Source organism: Cyprinus carpio, chromosome B3, assembly GCF_018340385.1.
Source record: "Cyprinus carpio isolate SPL01 chromosome B3, ASM1834038v1, whole genome shotgun sequence".
Classification (NCBI taxonomy): domain Eukaryota; kingdom Metazoa; phylum Chordata; class Actinopteri; order Cypriniformes; family Cyprinidae; genus Cyprinus; species Cyprinus carpio.
This window is the reverse complement of record NC_056599.1, coordinates 8119088-8141493: the sequence shown is the minus strand read 5'-3', so window position 1 is coordinate 8141493 and position 22406 is coordinate 8119088. Positions and strand designations below refer to the sequence as shown.

At 36.4% G+C, this 22406-nt stretch overlaps 1 long non-coding RNA gene across 1 annotated transcript; it reads right to left on the bottom strand.

The window, feature by feature from the left end:
* Nucleotides 1–18430: 18430 nt before the first annotated feature.
* LOC122136459 lies at nucleotides 18431–20122 on the bottom strand. Its single transcript, XR_006154139.1, has 3 exons — nucleotides 19869–20122; nucleotides 18749–18818; nucleotides 18431–18672 (listed from the first exon to the last, which is right to left on the bottom strand). It is a non-coding gene; the product is annotated as an uncharacterized LOC122136459 (long non-coding RNA).
* Nucleotides 20123–22406: the final 2284 nt, after the last annotated feature.

The window sequence follows — 22406 nt, the reverse complement described above, 5'->3', positions numbered from 1 at the left end:
CATTCTCCACAATCATCACCTTAAAGAGGTGAGTTGGGATTACTTTCCCTCCCAAACGGTTAATATTAATGGGTTATGCACACGAATAAGCTCATCGTTTGTTTCTGTCAGGTAAAGTGGTCCAGTGTACACATGGACATTGCAGTTCCTTTTTTCTGTATTTTTCTACAGTGATTCTCCAGTTTCTTCCACATACCCTGGTTTAAATTTCTTATGCTGTGGTATAATTTTTGCTGAACAAATTAGTGTCATGATTTGCTTCCCTTCCCGCCCACCACCTGTGATTGGCAGCTGCAGCCAGATGCCTTTCTGATAATCATTGCCAATGATTTTAGCTTTTTTTACAGTTGTCCACTAAAGTTTCCCTTGTTCAGGTCTATCCTCATACACCCATTCAGCATTATTGTGGTTGTGTGCTTGAATGACATGGCATAAGATTTTCTTTTTTCTTATATCCATAGCAGATGGAAGTCCATCTATTAATTTATAGGGAGACCCGACATTTTTCAACATAATCATCTTCTGTAGGTGTATCTTCATTGCCAAACATTTCTGTGACTGGGGATACATATGTAGATGATTCATCTACTGTATGGTTCTCTGCTTCTTTACTTTCTGATGCACTGTCATCAGTGCTGGACTGGTCATCGGGAGCACCGGGATCATTCCTAGTGGCCTGACTCCCAGCAGGAAGTCGTGCCCCAGACCGGCCCTGACTGGCACTACTAGGTTTTGATTGAGACCACTTTTGGTTGATTTGTGATTTGCTCCAGAACTCTGCCTGTCCTTCTCCAGCAGCTTCCACTGTCTCCAGTTCAGCACTGCTTTGAGTTGATCTGTCTTCTGAGTTTTCTTTTTATGCTTTCTGCTTTTCTACAAGCTGACCAAAGACCATCTTCCCCTCCTCTATTCTCTCTTTCAGCTTTCATTTGGTTGGGCTTATCTGTGAAATTCAACTTTTCATGGTTGTCAATGCTTTTCTGCTGCTCACAACTGTTAACTATGGTATCCTTGTTTTTCTTTCATTCTTGGTGTTTTTTTCACAAGATTGCTTAGTTTCATTGGTTTTATCATCATGATCCTCCTGTGCTGGATTTTGTTTACAGCCATCTTTACAGCCATCATAAACCAATCTTTTTAGCATCTGCATAATTATCACACGAGCCCAGTGTTTTCTTTTATCTGATTTTTTATCCATTCTTTGTGTTTTTCCCCAAGCTCGTTTGATATCATCAGCTGACCAGTAACCACCATACTCATTTTTAATTTCATATTTCTCTTCAATATGTTTTTTTTGTTTTACGTAAGCACTCAAACCTGTTAAAAAATGATAACACTCTTTAGCTATGTCACTAAAGTGACATCAGGTGGGTTTCTTCCCCCTTTCTCGAGAGTTGGTTTTACTATTTCCATAAGATTCAGAAGTTTGATTTGTACAACCACTGAAAAACCCACTCGTGATGTGTGACTTAGGAACAAAGTTCCGGAATGAAGCACTCTTGACCAATCGGCTGTTATGACTTCTTCAACGTCTTCCAAAGATCTTCTCTTCTTCCTGGATAAAATAATGTTCTTCACTTCTGGTAAGAAAAACCTTGATGTCAAAATTCTGCAGTCAAGTTGATTCAGTAGAGACAAAAAGAAATACTCACATCAACAGTGTTTTGTGATCTGATAAACAGAAACGTCTGCTGCTCTGATTTTATGTCAGTTCTGTTCTGCTCTGCACACAACAAACATATTCAAAAAATACTTATACTGTAATGTCTTCTTATTTGTGCAAACAGAACTAACTCAGTTTGTAAGAACATTGTTTTAGTAAAAACAAAAGTCAGTTATGCCAACTCGTATACTTTATTAAGAAGGAAATAATTCTGCACTGCAAAACCTGCCGTTAAAACTAAAAAGTAACACTGAAGCAGTTTTTCATGGACAGTGAAATGTTTAATTTAAAGAGAGGTACTTGGATATTTGTATAATTATTTTGATCAGTTATGTTTTCATCACTGTGTCACACTCTCAAATGATATGCTTTCTGTTCTGATCAGAAATCTTGAAATGTCTTGTGTCTGTCCAGCTGTCACTTTCATACCAGATGAGTGTAAGCAATCTAACTCAACAATCTGCTTAGCTCGTGCCACACTGAATGTAACTATTGGACATGTTCTGCAAAGTATAAAATATGTGTGTATTCTTATCTTCTGGTCCATTGAGGTGATTTTGCTGCATCTGAGGTGACTTCTGGTTGGCTGCTAATAATAATATTACTGCAAAAAATAAACTGACAGTTGTGTTGGCTATATGCTGCAGCATCCCAAAGGGAATTTCCACAGTGTGAGATTATAGTGATAGTGCTGTGACACTAAAGATTATATTCTCTTACTGTTGTGTTTCCCCTGTGTCTCTGTTTTACATGAACTCTTATTTGATATTCTTTTGTTTGTAGCTGCCTGTGTTCAGTTTCTGTTGTTTTAGTTCCTGTTTCCTTGTTTCCAGTGTTGATCTTGTTAGCTTTCATAGTTACCCATACCCGCTGTTACCTTTATACCCTTAACTCTGTCTTGTATGTATTGTGTTTTTAATCTGCGTTCAATCTGTGTCAAGTCAAGTTTTTAGATAAGTATTAAAGCTTCTGTATTCATAGTTGCTTGCTCTTCTGATGGGACAAACATCACCAGATTAGGACTAGTGATGTTCAAAATGTGTAAAAATTGGTGGCGACGCATTCCTCACGATGCATATTACTAGCATATTGGTTGTTTATTAGTACTTATAAAGCCTATATTAATGCCTTTTCTGCATGACCATATTCTAGATCCATATTTCTATCCCAAACCTAAACTTAACAACTACCTTAATAACTATTAATAAGCAGCAAATTAGGAGTTTATTGAGGCAAAATTTGTAGTTAATAGTTAGTGAAAACAGCAACCTAAACTAAACTGTGACCTAAAAATATCTACAACACAGTCTTGAGGTTAATTAGATTCTCAAGTGTTTAATAAAGTGATGATTGAGCATTAGTGATAAACACCTGCTGTTAACAAGCAAGCAGAATCACTAAAGAAAAGAGAAACACGACAACTACAAGTGACTTCCAACCCACAGCCTTGAAATGAAATCAGATTAAATCAAACTGAAATAAAAATACTGAGATCTCAACTCCATAAAGAAAATCCAAACAAACAGCATCACCAGCTTCACGCATTGCTAACCAGATTGACTTTATTTCTGTCTGACATCTACAACAATTTGTACTGATGAATTAAGTAACAGTCAGGGTGAATTAACATAATGAAGAATTAATATTCTAGTGATTTGTGTTTTGCTTTTGTTGGGAACTTGACTTTTTGGTGTTAGTTTTTTCTCTGGTTGATGTTCATACTGTAAACATTTGTTATGAAAGAAAAACCAAGAGAAAAATGGGATCGTGTGAAGTTTGCTTACTTACTGATGATGACACAATCAAACATTTTAGAAATTTTATATGGATTACATAACATCCTGCAGAAATGCCCATATGGATGATGTGACAACAATGTGTATATTTACATTATCAAAACTCTGTAACATAAAACTTGTATCTGTTTATTACTAGATTAAATGTTATTAATAATAATATTTTAATAATACTCTTTTTAAAAAAAAGAGTTTTAAAGCTTTTCAATCTTTATTTTTCTTGTGAATCGGTTCACCCATATATATTATATATAAAACATGAACAATGGTAGTTTTATAGAGTCCACAGGACAAAATAGATTCCTTACCTATCCTTGTCTGTCCTCCAGAAACACAGAAAATCATCTGAACTTAAGAGTTCAGTATTATAAAGATCCAGTAACCTTTCCAGTGAAATCTGTTTAGTTTTCACACACTGTCTTATACAGAAATATCAGCTGTGTTTCTGTTGTCACCGTTCAACAACGAGAGTTATTCTATCTGTTCTTCAGTAAATGATGATGTTGACTGAGGAGTGTTTCAGTTGAGATGCTCTTTATTAAGTTTAGGGCGTCATAAGGATGAATCCTCCTCCTCCGGCGTTCATTCTGACCTGTCTAGCTGTTGTGAGAATATGTGTTCCTTAGTTCCTTAGATTATTAAAAAAAAGTTGTCAAACAAATCATCTTATTATTATTATTCATATTGCAATATTTACTTTTGTATAATTGCATTTATGATTAGAAATGTGTTTCATGTTCATAGTCACTACTTGCATAAAAAACAAGTCGGTCTTTTCTCGCTGTACAAGTTTTTGCAGGTCACTGTGGAATGCTGTTTTTACTCACCGTACAAGTCTTTGAGTCACTGTGAAATGCTGGATGTCATTCATTATTACATTGCAGCGTTTTTGCACTTTTTTCACACCAGAGCTGTGAACAGTCTATTGATGACTGTCCCTCACTGAGACTTAAATTAAATTTCAGTGTATGTATTTCTACTGTCCGAAGCTGCTATGTTTGCACACATGCACTTTATTTAGTCTTATGCGAGTGTGGTATATCTTGTTAGTCCAAGACGTGAAAAGGCTTCATCCTGAGGTGGAATTTGACAGAAAATGATATGTTTTCTTTAAAAGAGTGTTAATGGAAGGAATATGAAATTATTAAAATATTAATTTTGCTTCATACCCATTTTATTTTACATTCGTATGTTGTAATCTGAAATGTTGAAATGTCCTGTGTTTATGCTTTTAGGAAACAAAACGCTTCATAGAGAACTGGAACAAATGTGTTTGAATTTAAGAGGTCAAGACATTGTACCATATGTTTCACAAAAATCACATGATTATTCTGGACTTCAGTGATGATGTAAGTACCAATCAAACTGTAGAAAGGGTTAATATAATTTCGTTATTTCTGAACATATCCTGCAACGTATAAATGTGTGTGTATTCTTCTGGTCGTTGAGTTGCTCTGCTGTGTCTGAAGTGACTCCCGGCTTCATTCTGCATTTAGAGATTCAAGCACACACCTGGGGCAATCAAAACTTTACTTCACTTTCATTTTCATCACAAGAATCACAAAGACCTGCTGTCTGTTCAGAAACACAGTTTTAGAGCATTTCTCTTCATTCTCCACGAATCGCTGATTCCTTGATCTTGTCCAGAAAAAAAAAAAGTGGCAGTATGACAGAAAAAGGGAGAAATAATAATGATAGTCTCTTCTTGGTAAATGTTTGAAGAGGGTCGAACAGTTTTCTGATCATTTTGTTCAACCGAGTCAGACAGGAGCATCAAGATTTCTTTAGGATAACATTAAAAAAATGCATTCAAAATGAACATGAGAGAACACATCTATTGATATCAAAACAACACGACACTTTTTTTTTTTTTATTGCCCTTCATTTGTTAGTGTTTGAAGCTCACAGAGTTTCTCCAGGGTCTGTCATGATCAAATCTTTGTCAAATGATGATTTTTTTTTTCACATGCTAAAGTTCCATAAGTTATAACATATTGCATCACTAGGCCGTGAACAGCATTTTGAACAACAAGAGTGAGTCTTTCTTCATTTTAGAAAAACTTTAACATCTGTCCTTTACAACTGAACTTTATTGCATTTGTGTTGGGATTTCTTTAGTTTAGATTTGGACAAAGTGCACTCAAAATTAATTTTACAACAAAAATAGAAAAGAGTCTCTCCAGGGTCTGTCATGATCAAATCTTTGTCAAAATTATTTCTTCACATGTTGGAGTCACAGCTATAAGCACACGTCTGGTGATTATGGTGCTGATTTTCAGTGTCTGTAGATGTGAACAGCACTTACAGAGATGCCAAACCAGTTTATGTCTCTTCATGTGTTCTGCATCATGTCAGTGTGTTCATTGTGTGTTTCATGCCTTTTTTTTGGTCACTGTACTTTCATTATCAGGGTTACACACTTTGTTTGCTTGGCTGGAGTGAATTTTTGATGGGCTTGATCAATGCCACACCTTCATATTTATTTCATATATGGCAAATTACTCAAATACTTCACATACTAACATTGTACCAGATGCACTTTTTAGAAACTGTCCCAATTAATTTTCCCATTGTTGCTGGTTAGATAGCTAGCTAATATTACCAGACAATCAGATTTCCTGCCAGCTAATTTATTAAATCATTAAAAAAAGGTGTGCTATATAAATAGTATAAGTCATGGTACAGTATGTAGCTTGTTCAAACGCAGTTGTAAAACAAGAAGACAGTTCAAAAAACACCCAGCTATTTGCACTAACCAATGCCAAGAATAAAAAATAAAATGCACTTGAAACACCTGGATGATGCACTTATTTACCCCAAAAATGAAGTGTGGAATGTCAAGCACACAATAGTCACAGTTAATGAGATGATTAAGTAAGGATTAATGTTGAAATTTAGCTGAATTATTCTGTGGATGTCACCATTATGGTGATTAGTGTTTGCTTTAGTTGAGCTATTGATCCTTGACTTTTTATTTTTATTTTATCTGTCTGCTGTAACTCTGTGCTTATAAAACACATTCGCTTTAGTGAAGAAAGCAGAGAGAAAATGAGGTCAGGTGCAGTTGGCCAATTATTGGGTGGTAATATCATCATCATGATGTATTATGTCTGATATTAAACTTGCGTCATTAAAACTTGTTAGTTTATAGCATTACTAATCCTGTGAAACCACAGCATGAGATTCAGCACTGTCATGATAATCAAATATTATGAAGGATTTTAATCATATATTATGGATAAAAAGTTTTAAACAACTGCATCATTCAGACACACAGACATCGAGAATCAACAAATGTATCTTAATGATGACTACTACAGAGACAAAAGAGAACATACTTGTAAAACCTAGTATAATAAATCATGAGAAGAACATTATTAAACATGAAAAGAGAAACCAGGAGCCACAGAATGAATAAATTTAAATATAAGAATTTCTGAACAGATTTCTGGAAACAGATGTGACATATCATATTATACCACATCCTGACATATTATATATATATATATATATATATATATATATATATATATATATATATATATATACTATATATATATATATATATATATAAATAAAGCAGTTTTTTTTAATCTTATCAATGTACAAAACCACAAAAGCTGTATACCTTTTTTGAACTTGTGGTATATTTATTAGAGTGTTTACTTCATGAACATTAAAGGGGTGATATGATGCGATTTCTAATTTTTCTTTCTCTTTGGAGTGTTACAAGCTCTTGGTCCATAAAGAAGATCTGTAAAGTTGCGAAGACTTAAGGCTCAAATCCAAAGAGATATTCTTTATAAAAGTTTAGCCTCATCCCCGCCCTCCTAAAATGCCTTGTTTAAACAGATTTGCAAAACGCCACTCAAATGTTCACACAAAGAAAGAAGGCGTTACTTTTTTAATTCTCGCTGTTGCCGCTGGCACCATTTCATAGAGAAGCTGTGTGTTTCCTTGTGAAAGTGAATCTACTTTGTTTGGTCTTCCAAAGGAGCATGATATCCGCTTCGTCATGTCTGGAGCTGATCCGTGCTGGTCGCTGAGGAAATACATCAACTTTGCACTATGGATTGCTGGATTTGCTTTCACCGTGGACGAAACAGAGTCCAGCCCGGGGTTATCACACATGGTTGCTGCACCCCTGGCCGCTCCTTTGTTGAATCCGCCGGCTGTTCCTCGTTATAGCCGCTGGCTGCCGCTCACTCAAGCTGCAGACCGCTCCTTACTCAAACCCCCGGCTGTTCCTCACTCAAGCCGCAAACTGTTCCTTACTCAAGCCCCCGGCTGTTCCTCACCCAAGCCGCAGACTGTCCTTACTCAAGCCCCCGGCTGTTCCTCACCCAAGCCGCAGACCGTTCCTTACTCAAGCCACCGGCTGTTCCTCACCCAAGCCGCAGACTGTCCTTACTCAAGCCCCCGGCTGTTCCTCACCCAAGCCGCAGACCATTCCTTACTCATGCCCCCGGCTGTTCCTCACACTCAAGCCGCAGACCGTTCCTTACTCAAGCCCCCGGCTGTTCCTCACTCAAGCCGCAGGCCGTTCCTCACTCAAGCTCCCGGCTGTTTCCTCACCCAAGCCGCAGACCGTTCCTTACTCAAGCCCCAGGCTGTTCCTCACCCAAGCCGCAGACCGTTCCTTACTCAAGCCCCCGGCTGTTCCTCACCCAAGCCGCAGACCGTTCCTTACTCCAGCCCCCCGGCTGTTCCTCACCCAAGCCGCAGACCGTTCCTTACTAAAGCCCCCGGCTGTTCCTCACCCAAGCCGCAGACCGTTCCTTACTAAAGCCCCCGGCTGTTCCTCACCCAAGCCGCAGACCGTTCCTTACTCAAGCCACCGGCTGTTCCTCACCCAAGCCGCAGGCTGTTCCTTACTCAAGCCCCGGCTGTTCCTCACTCAAGCCGCAGACCGTTCCTTACTCAAGCCCCCGGCTGTTCCTCACCCAAGCCGCAGACCGTTCCTTACTCAAGCCCCAGGCTGTTCCTCACCCAAGCCGCAGACCGTTCCTTACTCAAGCCCCCGGCTGTTCCTCACTCAAGCCGCAGCCGTTCCTAACTCAAGCCCCCGGCTGTTCCTCACCCAAGCCGCAGACCGTTCCTTACTAAAGCCCCCGGCTGTTCCTCACCCAAGCCGCAGACCATTCCTTACTCAAGCCCCCGGCTGTTCCTCACCCAAGCCGCAGACCGTTCCTTACTCAAGCCCCCGGCTGTTCCTCACCCAAGCCGCAGACCGTTCCTTACTCAAGCCCCCGGCTGTTCCTCACCCAAGCCGCAGACCGTGTTCCTTACTCAAGCCCCCGGCTGTTTCCTCACCCAAGCCGCAGACCGTTCCTTACTCACAAGCCACCGGCTGTTCCTCACCCAAGCCGCAGACCGTTCCTTACTCAAGCCCCCGGCTGTTCCTCACCCAAGCCGCAGACCGTTCCTTACTCAAGCCCCCGGCTGTTCCTCACCCAAGCCGCAGACCGTTCCTTACTAAAGCCCCCGGCTGTTCCTCACCCAAGCCGCTGGCCATTCCTCCACAGTGTTTAAGTAGGTTTACATATGTAAAGGATTTGCCACTGATGATTCAAACACGAATTTTGAGCAGTGTAGAGTTGCGCTTGTTGTTTGTCATTTCTCTCCGATCACAAATGCAGACACGGTTTTTATGTTCATGTGGCGCGATATGCAACACAGCTTGTAAAAAGACAGTATAAGTCATTATAATCAGTGATTATGTCCCCACTAGAGGCAACAACTGCATCATTTGTAATGGGTTTTATTGTTTTTGTCCTCTCAGGTTCTGACCGGGACACACCATAACAGTATATGTTGAGGGGCGTAACATTTCCGTCAGACACAGCACACCTCGCTTTTCAGAACGATGAGTTTTGTGAAAATCAACGCGTTTCAGAAGGCGGGCATAGGGGAGAAACAATAATGTTTCAGTGTGTGGAAAATAATGTGTTTTTTTGAACCTTACCACATAAACACTAACATTACCGCATAAACACATTTCATTACGCCAAATACACTAAATAATGTGCTTTTTAGCAGCATCATATGACCCCTTTAAAGAATTAATACTACTCAATGAAGTGCTGTATTTTCAGTTCTATAAAATATTGCAGCATAAACATCATTTCACACAAATGCAATGCTTTGCAAAGCAATGCAATAAAAAATGAACTCATAAAAAATACAAAAAAAAAAAAATAAAAATGCAAAGAAGCCACATTTATGTATTAGAGAAATAAATAAAAAGGCCTGGAAATATACAGTGGTGCATAAACATTTTTGAACCCTTTAGAATTTTGCATATTTCTGCATAAATATGACCTAAAAGGCCATCACATTTTCATGCATATGCTAAAAGCTGTCAAGAAGAATTTATTCAAACAAATGAGACAAAAATTTATACGTAGTCTTCTTTTTTTTTTCTGGAAAATGACCCAATATTACATATATGTCAGTGGCAAAAGTATGTGAATCTCTAGGATTAGCTGTTAATTTGAGGGTAAAATTAGAGTCCATCTGTTCAGAGTTTTTATCAATCAGTGGGATGACTATCATGTGTCAGTGCATGCACTGTTTTTATTTAAAGAACAAGTAAAGCCAAACAAAAGATAATGTCTGTGCAAGTGAATCATGGCATGAACAAAGGAGGACCTCAGAGTTGATGTTGCTCATCAGGCTGGAAAAGGTAACAAAGCCATCTCTAAAGAGTTTAGACTCCACAAAACCACAATCAGACAGACAAGTGTTATGTTTGGAGAAAACAACTCTCTGCATTCCAGCATAAGACCCTTATCCCATCTGTGAAAGATGCTGGTGGTAGTATCGTGGTTTGGACCTGTTTTGTAAAGCGGTTCTTTACTGAGGAATGGGATAAAACTCCTACAAACCTAAGCTGTGGCCTAATGGTTAAAGAGTTGGACTTGTAACCCGAAGGTCGCAGGTTCAATTCTCAGTGCTGGCAGGAGTTGTAGGTGGGTGGGGAGTGAATGAACAGCGCTCTCTTCCACCCTCATTACCCATGGCTGAAGTGCCCTTGACTGAAAGGCACTGAACCCCCAGTTGCTCCCCGGGCGCTGGATATATAGCTGCCCACTGCTCCGGGTGTGTGTTCACGGTGTTTCACTTCTCACTGCTGTGTGTGTGCACCTGGATGGGTTAAATGCAGAGCACCAATTCCGAGTATGGGTTACCATACTTGGCAAATGTCAGCGACTTTCACTTTCACTTAAAAAAAAGGAGTTCATAGCAGATACTGAAATCAAAGGTTCGCATACTTTCTGAGATGTAACACTGGATCAGTTTTCTCAATAAATAACAAAAGCATATATTTTTGGCTCATTTTTTTGATTGGATTATCTTTGTCTAATTTCAGGACGTATTTGAAAATCTGATGATGTTGATGATGTTTTGCATTATATTTATGTAGAGATGTAAAATTCTAAAGAAGTCACAAACTTTCAAACACATCTGTATACTAATGCACTTACAAAGCTGAGCTGCAAATAATAACTTTACACTGATTTTAAATTGACTTATGACATCCATGACTTGCAATTCATCAAAATGTAAATGTTACATCTTATAATCACATATCTTATGAATTATTACAATACTACTACTACTAATCTTATTCCTATCACTGGTTTTATTGTGTTTATTAGTGATTTGTCAATATTCTATGTACAAAAATCATGGCAATAAAGTACACTGATATTGAGAAAATATATATACAGTATTTAAAGTCATTTAAAAAACATGAAGAAAGAAAGATATTGAAAATGTAGAAATGTATTGTTTCTTTAAATTACATATTACACCAGTAGATGGCAACCAATGACATCTCAAACAGCTTGAGGAAGTGAATGATAGAGCCAAGATATTTTGATATCTACATATTTAAGCCACTGTATCTTTAACACACCCTTAAAGAGGTACCGTTTTACTTCTGTTTGGGATTTCATTGGCTGCAGAAGTGTTTGTATTTCGTGTGAAGTGTTTGATACGATGAAACAAGGTTTCAGCCACCCTGAAAGTGCAAGTGATCAAAGTATTAGTGTTGGAGCCTTATAATGTGAACAAGCAGAGGTGGAAAGTAACGAATTACATTTACTCGCGGTTACTGTAATTGAGTAGCTTTTTTGTGTACTTCTACTTTTTCGAGTCATTTTTTAAATCTGTAATTTTACTTTTACTTAAGTATATTTTGTTTTAAGTATTGTACTTCGCTACATTTTAAAACACATTAATTACTGAGTAAAAAAAAATAAAATAAAAATAAAAAATCGCTCCCTGGAAACTACTGCAGTAAATAATGGGCAGGAGGGCAAACTGGTGCTAAAATCACAAGAAAGATTGCAGACGGACAAAACAGGCGTTAGTGGTGCAGACAACCGCTGAAAACAAAACCCCGTCATATTCTGAAGTTGAACTCGAAGGAAATGAAGTGAACCCCTGGCCATATTTATGCTTTATTATGCAGTGTAAACTGTGCTTACCCAGGGAGACCAAACTAGCAGCTTATAAAATCTCGACAAGACATCAACCCTTCGCAAGCATGTAGAGGTAAGCTAAAATAATTGCATCGCTGCATTGGTGGTTAAAATGAAGCTTTGACATTTTAGCAAGAAGTTTTGCACAAATTAGCCAAAAAGACAGTGGTGCGGAGTGTGCGCGATATATATCGTCTGCGATAATATCATAATTGTTGTTTTTATTGATGTGCGCGCGTAGCCTGGGTGCCAGCCCGAACCCCGCCCACACACATTTTTGCTGCCTAGAATATGAGTATGACGAAGTCAGGCTAGTGCGCGCGCATTTATAGTGCGTTCTTTCACTGTGTGATTCAGTCTTGTAAACTGCATTTAGAATGATCACAAAATTGGAGATATAAGTGCAGAAGATTTGCATATTTATATCATCTCATATAGTATATCATCAAAATCACAAAAAGAATACCGTCTTTTCCTCCAAAAATCATCATGATTTATATATATATATCTATACTATAATATATATATATATATTATATATAGATATATTTTTTTTTTTTTTTTACAACAGGTCAGTAAATTAAGAGACTTGCGTTTTATACACCATATTGCCTGCTTTTGCTCTATTTCTACAACAAAAAATAATTCCAAACACAGCCACCAAAGCACAGTTTTGCATCTCTGAGCAACATGACAGTGTTTCGTTCCTGAATGAATCAACCGTTTAAATGATTCGGTTCAATCTCAGTGACTCACTTATTAACAGACTTGCTGACACATACTGGCCATTTTAATTTCACATTTAAAGTATCTTTTGATTTTTTTTTTTTTTTTATAATTAATTTCTTATAATTTCAAATGAGTATTCAACATTTTATGTCTTGTATATCAAAACATTATTAATGCATTTGTAACTGCAGGTTAAATGCATTCTTGTCCTGCACTAAAACAGTGTGTAAATACATCTAAATGCCACTTCCTATGAATCTTCTGCATTTCCTCTGCATTGAAAAGATGAGTTTGTTGATACTGATTTGCCTGGTAACAGCCCAAATATCTTATTATTCTAAATAACTGATTCCTTTAATTAAAAACAATAGTTTGAGATTAATAGGCCCTATCCAGGGGTGTCAAACTCAGTTACCTGGAGGGCCGTAGCCCTGGCAGAGTTTAGTTCTAACCCTGCTCCAGCACACATATCATGTAGTTTCAAATAAGCCTAAATGATTAGATTAGCTGGATCAGATGTGTTTAATTAAGGTTATATCTAAACTGTGCAGGACCTGTGGCCCTCCAGGAACTGAGATTGACACCCTTGGCCTGTACCATTTTTGCCTCCCTCCCACTGTTAAAATGTAACTGGTAAGTTTACTCTGAGTAAATTTTAAATTAGCTACTTTTTACTTTTACTTGAGTAGATTTTTAGACTGGTACTTTACTTGTACTTAAGTAAAATTTCATTAATGTAATGGTACTTTACTTGAGTAAAATATTTTTTGTACTCTTTCCACCTCTGTGAACAAGCCAGGTACCTTTTTCATTAGATGGTCTGAGAGCAGTGATTCTTCAGAACAGACAAACAGCACTAATGAAAGGGTCAATGAAATCAGCTGCAAATATAGAAAACAATCGAAATTGCTGTTGCCACTAGCGCACAAGTGTGAGAAATTTCACCCGCTGTGTGGATGCTGTGTTTAGAGTCAAATCACAAGCCACTGGAGATAATATTCAAGAAGCTCCATCCCAGACTATAATAAAATACTGATCAGCCTGTAATTAATGTTAATATTAATCAGTGTTACTGGAGTTAGGTCTAGTGTTACGGAGTTCAAATATTGTTTTAAATGTAGTTACAAACCCTTGTGCACAGTAAAATCAAAGTTAAAACACAAGGACTGAGAAGAAAGTGAAAGGAAGCATGAAGACGTTGTGAGAGTTTAGCAATGACTCCTTCTTGATCCTTAAACACAAAGCAGAAAGAAGTGCTTCACAAAGATGGCAGTGCAGAAAAACCATTTGAATAAAAACAGCTAAAACAGGTAGTAAATACATTCAACTTTAAAAAGTTTTAGCTGCTTCTAATTGACATCTTTATTTCTGCCCCGAATGAAGAGCTTGTGTGTGAAAAGTTCCTCATATGAACTTTTATAATTCGTCTCATAGTGTGTAGTGCACTATCCTGCATAATGAAATGAAGCTCTGTGACGCACTGGGATCAGAACAGATAGAGATTCTTCCAGGACAAACACAGAAGACATTATTACTGACTATCACTGTCAAAAAACACTTGTCTCCCAGTTTAAATATTCACTGGAGTAAAAATATCTGCTCATGTAATGTACAAACAAAACTGTTCTCATTCAGCCTGATTTAAAAACGCCTGGAAAATATTATAATGTACAGCAAAAATATGTTAGGTAAATTAAATTTTATTTTTATCATTTCAACATAATAGTCATGCTTGATTCTCCAGCAACAATCGCATTAAATCTATCCATTTAGAAGCGTGCACTACACATATATATAATATATATATATATATATATATTTTTTTTTTTTTTCATTCCATGTATTGAGTTAGTACAAAAAAAATAAATAAATAAAAAATAAATATACAATAACTAAATCACACGGTCTATAATATTAATTTGAAGCAGGGAGTTGCAAAGACAATAGATAATTTTATTTAAAATATCGCATTTTAATAAAATCCAATTTTTGTTAAGTACTTTATTGGCATGGTTGTATTTACATTACAATATTGCCAAATCATTTATTATGCAAAACAAAATAACAACAAGGAAAAAGACATATCATTCTATTCAGATATTCAGAATTAAGTGGGTTAATGCTCAAAATGTGCAATAAGTTACTATAGAAGGTGTGAAGAAAAAAAATAGCGTTCCCTTTAATTAAGTTTCACGTTTTAAGCATAAACTCATTTAACTTGATAAATAACGGGCCTGACAAAATAATAAATACGAAAAAAAAAAAATAATGGAAGAAAACTAGATATTATATTAATGTGAGCAAATATCTGCTTATTGAAAACACAGACTGAATTCTGTTAATACACTCAGATACATTGCACATACTCATTATTATTTTATGTTTTACATTTAAAAAATAATGATGTCATCATAACTATGAACACAAAGCTGACAGAATGGGAATTATGTGTTAATGTGTTTAAAATAATTTTTATAAATGAAAGAAAGAAATACATAAACATGATGTTTGTCAACAAATCTGATTTAAGCAAAAGCCCTCAGATCAAGTTTTTGAAAGCTTTTTTCTGTGCATACTGTATATCTATTCTGTGTAGACACTTTTAATACATATGGGATTAACCATGAATGGGATGTAAACGGTGTAAAAACTTCTCATCAGGATTATAGTGACCAAAATTATCACGGTTATCTGTATTATCACCGTATGGTTAAAATATGCTGGAAATGTTCATAAAAGTACTGACACATGAATCGTTTCAACCAAGTTCTATATTTTAAGAATCAACAAACAAACAAATAACATGACTTTTGTTTGCATAATCACTAAAACAATAAAATTATCAATGATGTCCAGATTTTTAATTGACTTGACTGACGGCAGTTTAATAGCATGTTCGAATGTCTAATGTAAATGTTCAAATAAAGTTTTTTGAAAAGTGTAATAAAAGGTAAACCTCACATTTCAGCCTTTAAAAAAAGAAAAGATAGAGGTTAAGTCGAAATGATATTGATTAAAACCCCTTCAGCTGTGCACAACCCCCCCCTCCCAAAACATTGCATTATTAGAGTTATTGTAAAAAATCAGATACCTTGTTGAAGCAAGTTACCTAGACATATATGGTATTCATTTGAAAGCTTTTTCTAGAACATATCATAAATCACTTTTGCCATTTATGTTACATAAAATAACATAATAAGGTCTTAATCGCCCCCCCCCCCCATAAAAGATCGACCTAATTATATTCATATTGCTTAAACTTATCAAACATAGATGAGTCCTATATCAAAAGCTCTCATTCCACAAAATATGATTATGTAGTTTGTTTAATTGATCTAACACATTACAGAGAATATTTATCAAAAGAATCACGAAGACTGAAATTACTTCAGAAAAAAAAAACAAAGAAAAAAAAACACTTATGTCACATTCAAAATGAACCCCCTGCTCTGATTACTACTTCCTTGTGCTAGAAGTAGCCACAAGGTTGTATCTTAAAATGAGACTATGCTCACTTTTCAGTGAGCTTGCACGGCGACACTACACCCTAATATGTCTCCGATGCGCTGATCAAAGTACGTGATAAAGTTGAATGGGGCGTTTTCATCTAGTTTTGCTTTAACAAGTTTGTGTCGATGAGCGATACGACAATCACGTAATGTGTCATAGGTCTGAAAAGCCCACAATCCCAGCTCTCCAAAGAGACATCGATCAAACTCTAGGCCAATCCAATGTCAATCCAATGTTCTAATTTACTGTAACACATGACAGACCAAGCAATCAAGAGTGTAAGAAACCATAGTCTGCCCCAACCTAGATTCCACTCCAAACAGATGTTTGATCATGCTCATTTTACAAAATGGCTTAAAATTATTAGAGAAAAGAAGCAAGTCTCAGTGGTGGGTTTCTGACCATTTAGGATGATTTGCATCTCGTGCAAATGGTGACCACTTCTTAGAATGGGAATGGGTGTGGGACACTGAGAAACCATCTCAGACAGAGATGTCAGAACTTCATGAACATACAGACCACAGCTGTTATGACAGGTTCAACCTTCATTTACATTAAACTGTATAAATGGTTTGAACTTGGGATGTTTGGGATTGCTTTCTGACTCCACTGAATCCAAAGGCTGCATGAACTTTGTCATCGATGCTATGTTGGAATATTATGCTGGAAGTTATTCTTCATTAAGACTGTGTGGTTCCGCATCATTTTTCTTAAGGGGAGCTTATTCTGGACAGCTATTGTAACACTTTTACCCTCCTTTTGGTTTCCCTCCCATTTCACTGTTTTGTGATGGTCCACCTCTGCCAATTCGGGGCTGTCTTCTGTAAACTTTAGGCCAGAGATTCTCTCAATGGATTTAATGTCCATTTGTTCCCAATGTTGTTTAGCCTCATTGGCCTATCAGAATGCATTCTGGCTCTTATACTGTCCCATTATTATGCTCCCACAATTACCACCTTTAAAGTAGTGAGTTGGCACTGCTTTCCTCCCACATACTTTCATTTCAATTATGTTAAGCACATCAAACATTGTCCTTTTTCAGTTCTTTTCTCATGTAAAGTGGTCCAGTTGTACACATGCACGGTACGGACATTGTCATCCTTGACAATGTCTTCGACAATTGATTCTCAAAGATTTCCAAGTGCCCTTGTTTAGGTTCTCATTCTGTGGTGTTATGTTGCTCATCCAATAAGTGTCCTTATAGGCTTCCTGACACCACATGTGATTGGCAACTGCCAGCAAGATGACCTCGATCATAGTCTGATGTTACTGAATGCATTACTGCTGTTAGGTGCTTGGTAGGATGGATCATCTGAGTCTGAGTCTGAACCTGAGTCTTGAAATTGTGGTGTCTTATAATGTGAAGGTAAAGTACTCCTGTTCATTATTCTCATACACCCATTCAGCATTCTTTTTTTCATTAATTGTATGACATGAAATAACATTGTTTATTTAATCACATTATTATCTGTTTTTTTTTTTGTAATCTCTCAGGAGGTCCATCTATTAATTTATATTTAGAATTAATTTTGTGCCTGCTTTTGGTGGGATAGAGAGGATTATACGTGCTCAACAGCTTTGTGAGTGGGATACGTATGTATGTGGTGTACATCTGCTTTATGCTTTATTGATGTTTTCTTCACTTTCTGATGCTGCACTTTCTCCATAACGCCGCTTAACTCCTACACCTAATTCCACTGTCTGTGTTTAGCACTTGTTTGAGCTGATCTGTCTTTGAGCTTCCCTTTCTTTCACTGCTGCTTGAATTTACTTCAGCAGATGAAGAATCTACATCTTTGCTAGAAGCTAATAGTTGAGTCCCTGATGCTGCTCCCGGATTCCTCTGTAAGTTTAGATACTTCCAGATGTGCTCCAGAATGCTTTCCAACTCTCAGCAGCTCCCACTGTCTCCAGTTCAGCTTTGCTTTGAGATGATCTGTCTTCTGAGTATGGGTTGCTTCATAACCTGGTTCATGGACGATTCTTCTGCTCTGTATTTTGTTTACAAATATCACAAAAAAATCTTCTTACACCTGCAAAACTATCACACGAGCCCATTGTTTTTTTGTCTGTTTTTTTACCCATTGTTTTTGTTTCTTTCCAAGCCTGTTTGATATTCATCTTCTGGCCAGCAGTTATGTTCTTGCGGTTTTAATGACATATTTTTTTTCAATCTCTTTTTCAGCTTCATCTAATCCATTAAATTCATTAAATAACAATAACAAATCATTAACTGTGTCACCTAAATTGACATCCAGTTGAGGCTTTTCCCCTCTTTATTAGGACTGATTTTACTACTGTCAGATTCAGGAAGGATGCTGCCTCCTAAAAAAAGCCAGCACATTCCATCTTGACGCAACAGAAAGACTTGAGAACAAAGCTAAGGATCAAATCAGTCTTGACTCAATCTTGTAGGCTAGTTACTTCTTCAGGGTCTTCAGCAAGGATCTTCTCTTCAGGTCTGGCTAAAATAATGTGTCCACTTCTGGAAAAAAAAAATTCAAAATTCTCCTTAATTCAGGACTTCAGTTGATTCAGTAGAGACAGAAAGATACACTCACTTCAACAGGTTTGTGGTCTGACAAACAGAAACATCTGCTGCTCTGATTTTATGCCAGTTTCTGTTCTGCTCTACACACACAACACCACGCACAAACAGATTTCATTACTAAAACAACAATTTCAGGACTTTTTATTAATAGTATTATGTGCCTAAAATGCCTAAAGTCAGTTGCCAGATGGCTCCTACAATATGCCCAACTTTTAACATTTATTAAGGGAAAAATAATTGTTGAAAATAAATTTGCAATTCTATAACATTCTGCTAAAATGCCTGCTGTATGAGACTTTACAACAGTGTGCAGACACTCTTTCTCAGCGCGTGGTATGAACTGTAACAGTAGGGGGAGTGTGGGAGAGGTTTAGACCTATCTTGTTTTGAGAGGCTCAAAAAGATATGAAGTTTTTGTCTTCAGGAAGTGAAATAGAATAATAGTGCTAAACACATACATTTATAATTTCTGTAATACACTAGTAAAACAAAAGTGCCATTATGAAGGTGTTTTTTTTTTGATTTTATTTTTTATATATTTTTTTGACAACAGTGCAGTTACACTTTATCACAACAGTTTAATGTGGAAATGTTTTCATTAGCATTGTACTTCTGCATTTTTAGATTTTTTTTTTCTGTCTGATTTTGGAAAAAAAGATAGATTTGAACAGGCATTACATTTGATCTGCATGTTTGTAGATTAGCATACATTTTTAAATCTATTTTAAATCTGTTTGCCATAGATTTTATAATTAATTAATTTGTTTTCCTTGGTTCACAAATTATTTAAAAGAAGATGCAAATTTATTCTATGATTTCATATAAGTAATTTTAGCTTATTACTTTGGATAATAAAGTCGCTGTGGAAAGATGATTGTTGTTCATTATAACATTTATTTACAATACAGTCTTTATTCTCACATCAGCTATTGATCAGCATTTTATTGTGCTTCACTTGTTCTGCGTTAGAAATTCTTATTGGGTAATAGCATGGAAATAGTAAGCTGTAATGGAAATGTATGTAAGGATATTGAATTCTTATGACAGTTTTATTATTTTTTCTTACTTATTTTATGCACTAAATATAACACAGAGCATATACAAATGAAAACATGAGACTGTTGTCTTACCTTATATGATGGAACGACTTTCCTGATGTGTCTGAATGTGTTACTGATGTGTTTGTTGAGTAAATACACACTAAACACACAGGTTTTGTCCTCCAGACTAACCTAAAACAGTTTTAACAGTTTGAGTTCCAGTGATCTAAACTTTACTTTTACTTAATGAATGATGGTTTGAAAAATAAAATCACCACGAGAATCACAAAGATCTGCTGTCTGTTCAGAAACACAAATCTCAAAAATCCTTCTTAAAAAGTGTTTCTGCCCCTTCTACTCTGATCTTGATTCTTTGATGTTTTTGTGAAGACTTTGAGAAGAAAATCACCACAACAGGAAACAAGACTTGAGACATTCACTTCCTGAATAGTGCCACAAGCTTCTGCATCTGTGTCATCTTTCCTGTCTGTGTCTCCTGTTGTTTGAGTATTTGCAGCCTTATTTGTCTCTGGATTATCATTTAAAATATGAATGATGTCTGATCTTAAAAATATTCCACATTTTCATCTCAAATCTGCTTCCTTTTCTATATAATTATGCATGACATCTTTATTATGATAGCTGAAAATCCCTCTTGTATTTGTACTCAGAATAAGAAATCAACGCTCCACCTTGGGTGATGTTTCTCTGAGGACGCCACAAGATAAACTGAGGTCCAGTCTAACCCAAATATATGTGTTAAATATTATAATGATGGTGGTGCTAATGACGCAGATGATGAAATAAAGTTGGTCTTAAAGAGTTCATGATTAGACATGAGAATTTGAAATCCACTCTGGAAATAAACGCTGAATATCTGAACAGCAAATTCTCTCACAGGTTTCTACATTGCATTCTTATTCATTCATTCATTTATTTAGAAGAGACATTATGACTGACTATGAAATATGAATACTGCTGTTAAAATATATTCACTAGATTAAAAACAACATTAAAACATCATTCAGGTGGTTCTTGATCTACACAGATTAAAGCAATACAAAAATACAAGTGATTTAATAGTCATGCTTGATTCTCTGACAGTACACCACGTTATACAATTACACAATCTTTATTTAATATAATATAATATAATATAATATAATAATATAATATAATATATAATATAATATAATATAATATAATATACACACACACACACACCCACACACACCTATATATATATATATATAGTAGTGCTGTCAAATGATTAATCGCGATTAATCGCCTTCCAAAATAAAAGTTTTTGTTTACATACTATATGTATGTGTACTGTGTATATTTATTATGTATATATAAATAAATACACATAACAGTAAATATTTTGAAAATATTTACATGTATATACATTTATATATTTATATTCTTATATTTTATATTATATATAAATATATTTAATATATAAACATAACATATTTTTCTTAAATGTATACATGCATGTGTTTGTAATTATATATACATAATAAATATACCAAAGCATACACGCATATATTATGTAAAAAAAAACTGTTTTATTTTGGGATGTGATTAATCGTGATTAATCATTTGACAGCCACTAATATATATATATAAATATATATATATATATATATATATATATATATATATATATATATATATATATATATATATATATATCTATAGCTAACATAAAAACAGTGTTCAAATTCCTCTTGCCTAAAATATCACCAACATGTGGACATTCCCACCCACAATAAAAACACACTGGACAATGTTTACATCAAACATACGCGATGCATACAGGGCTGCACCCCCACTTTGGATACTCAGACCACGTCTCTTTGTTCATGTACCTGGCCTACAGACAAAGACTCAAACAAACAAACCCTGCCACCAAACAGGTTAAGCTTTGGACCCTACAAACTGATGGTATCTTGCAGGACTGTTTTGCTCTGACAGACTGGGATGTGTTTAAAGCTGGAGCCACTTTGGAGGACTCTTCTGTCAGCATACAGGAGTATGCTGAGTAAGTGACTGGGTACATTAGCACTTGTGTTGACAACATTGTACCCACCATACAAGTCAGGAAGTTCCCCAATAAGAAGCCCTTGATAAACAGTCAGGTACACCACATGCTGCGTGCTTGATCTCTTGCATTTACATCAGGCAACGAGACAGAGTACAAAGCTGCAAAGTACGGACTGAGAAAAGCCATTACAGTGGCCAAGAGAGTTCAGAGTGAAGCCGGGACAGTTTCTACTCTAATGCTGATGCCGGCGGATGTGGCAAGGCATGCAGCAGCACATCACAGACTATTGCAGTCTGTTAGGATTGGAAATAGGACCTCAGACACTGTCATAACAAAACAATGGCACCCCACAAGGGGTGTGTTCTCAGTACCATCCTCTACACACTGTTCACACATGACTGTGTTGCCTGCCACAAGGACAACATAATACTGAATTTCACTGATGACACCGCAGTGATGGGACGGATTACTGGAGAGGATGAAGTGGCCTACAGGAGGGAGGTGGCCAGTCTTCTGACATGGTGTAAGGACAACAACCTCACCCTCAACACGGATAAGACAAAGGAGATGATCTTGGA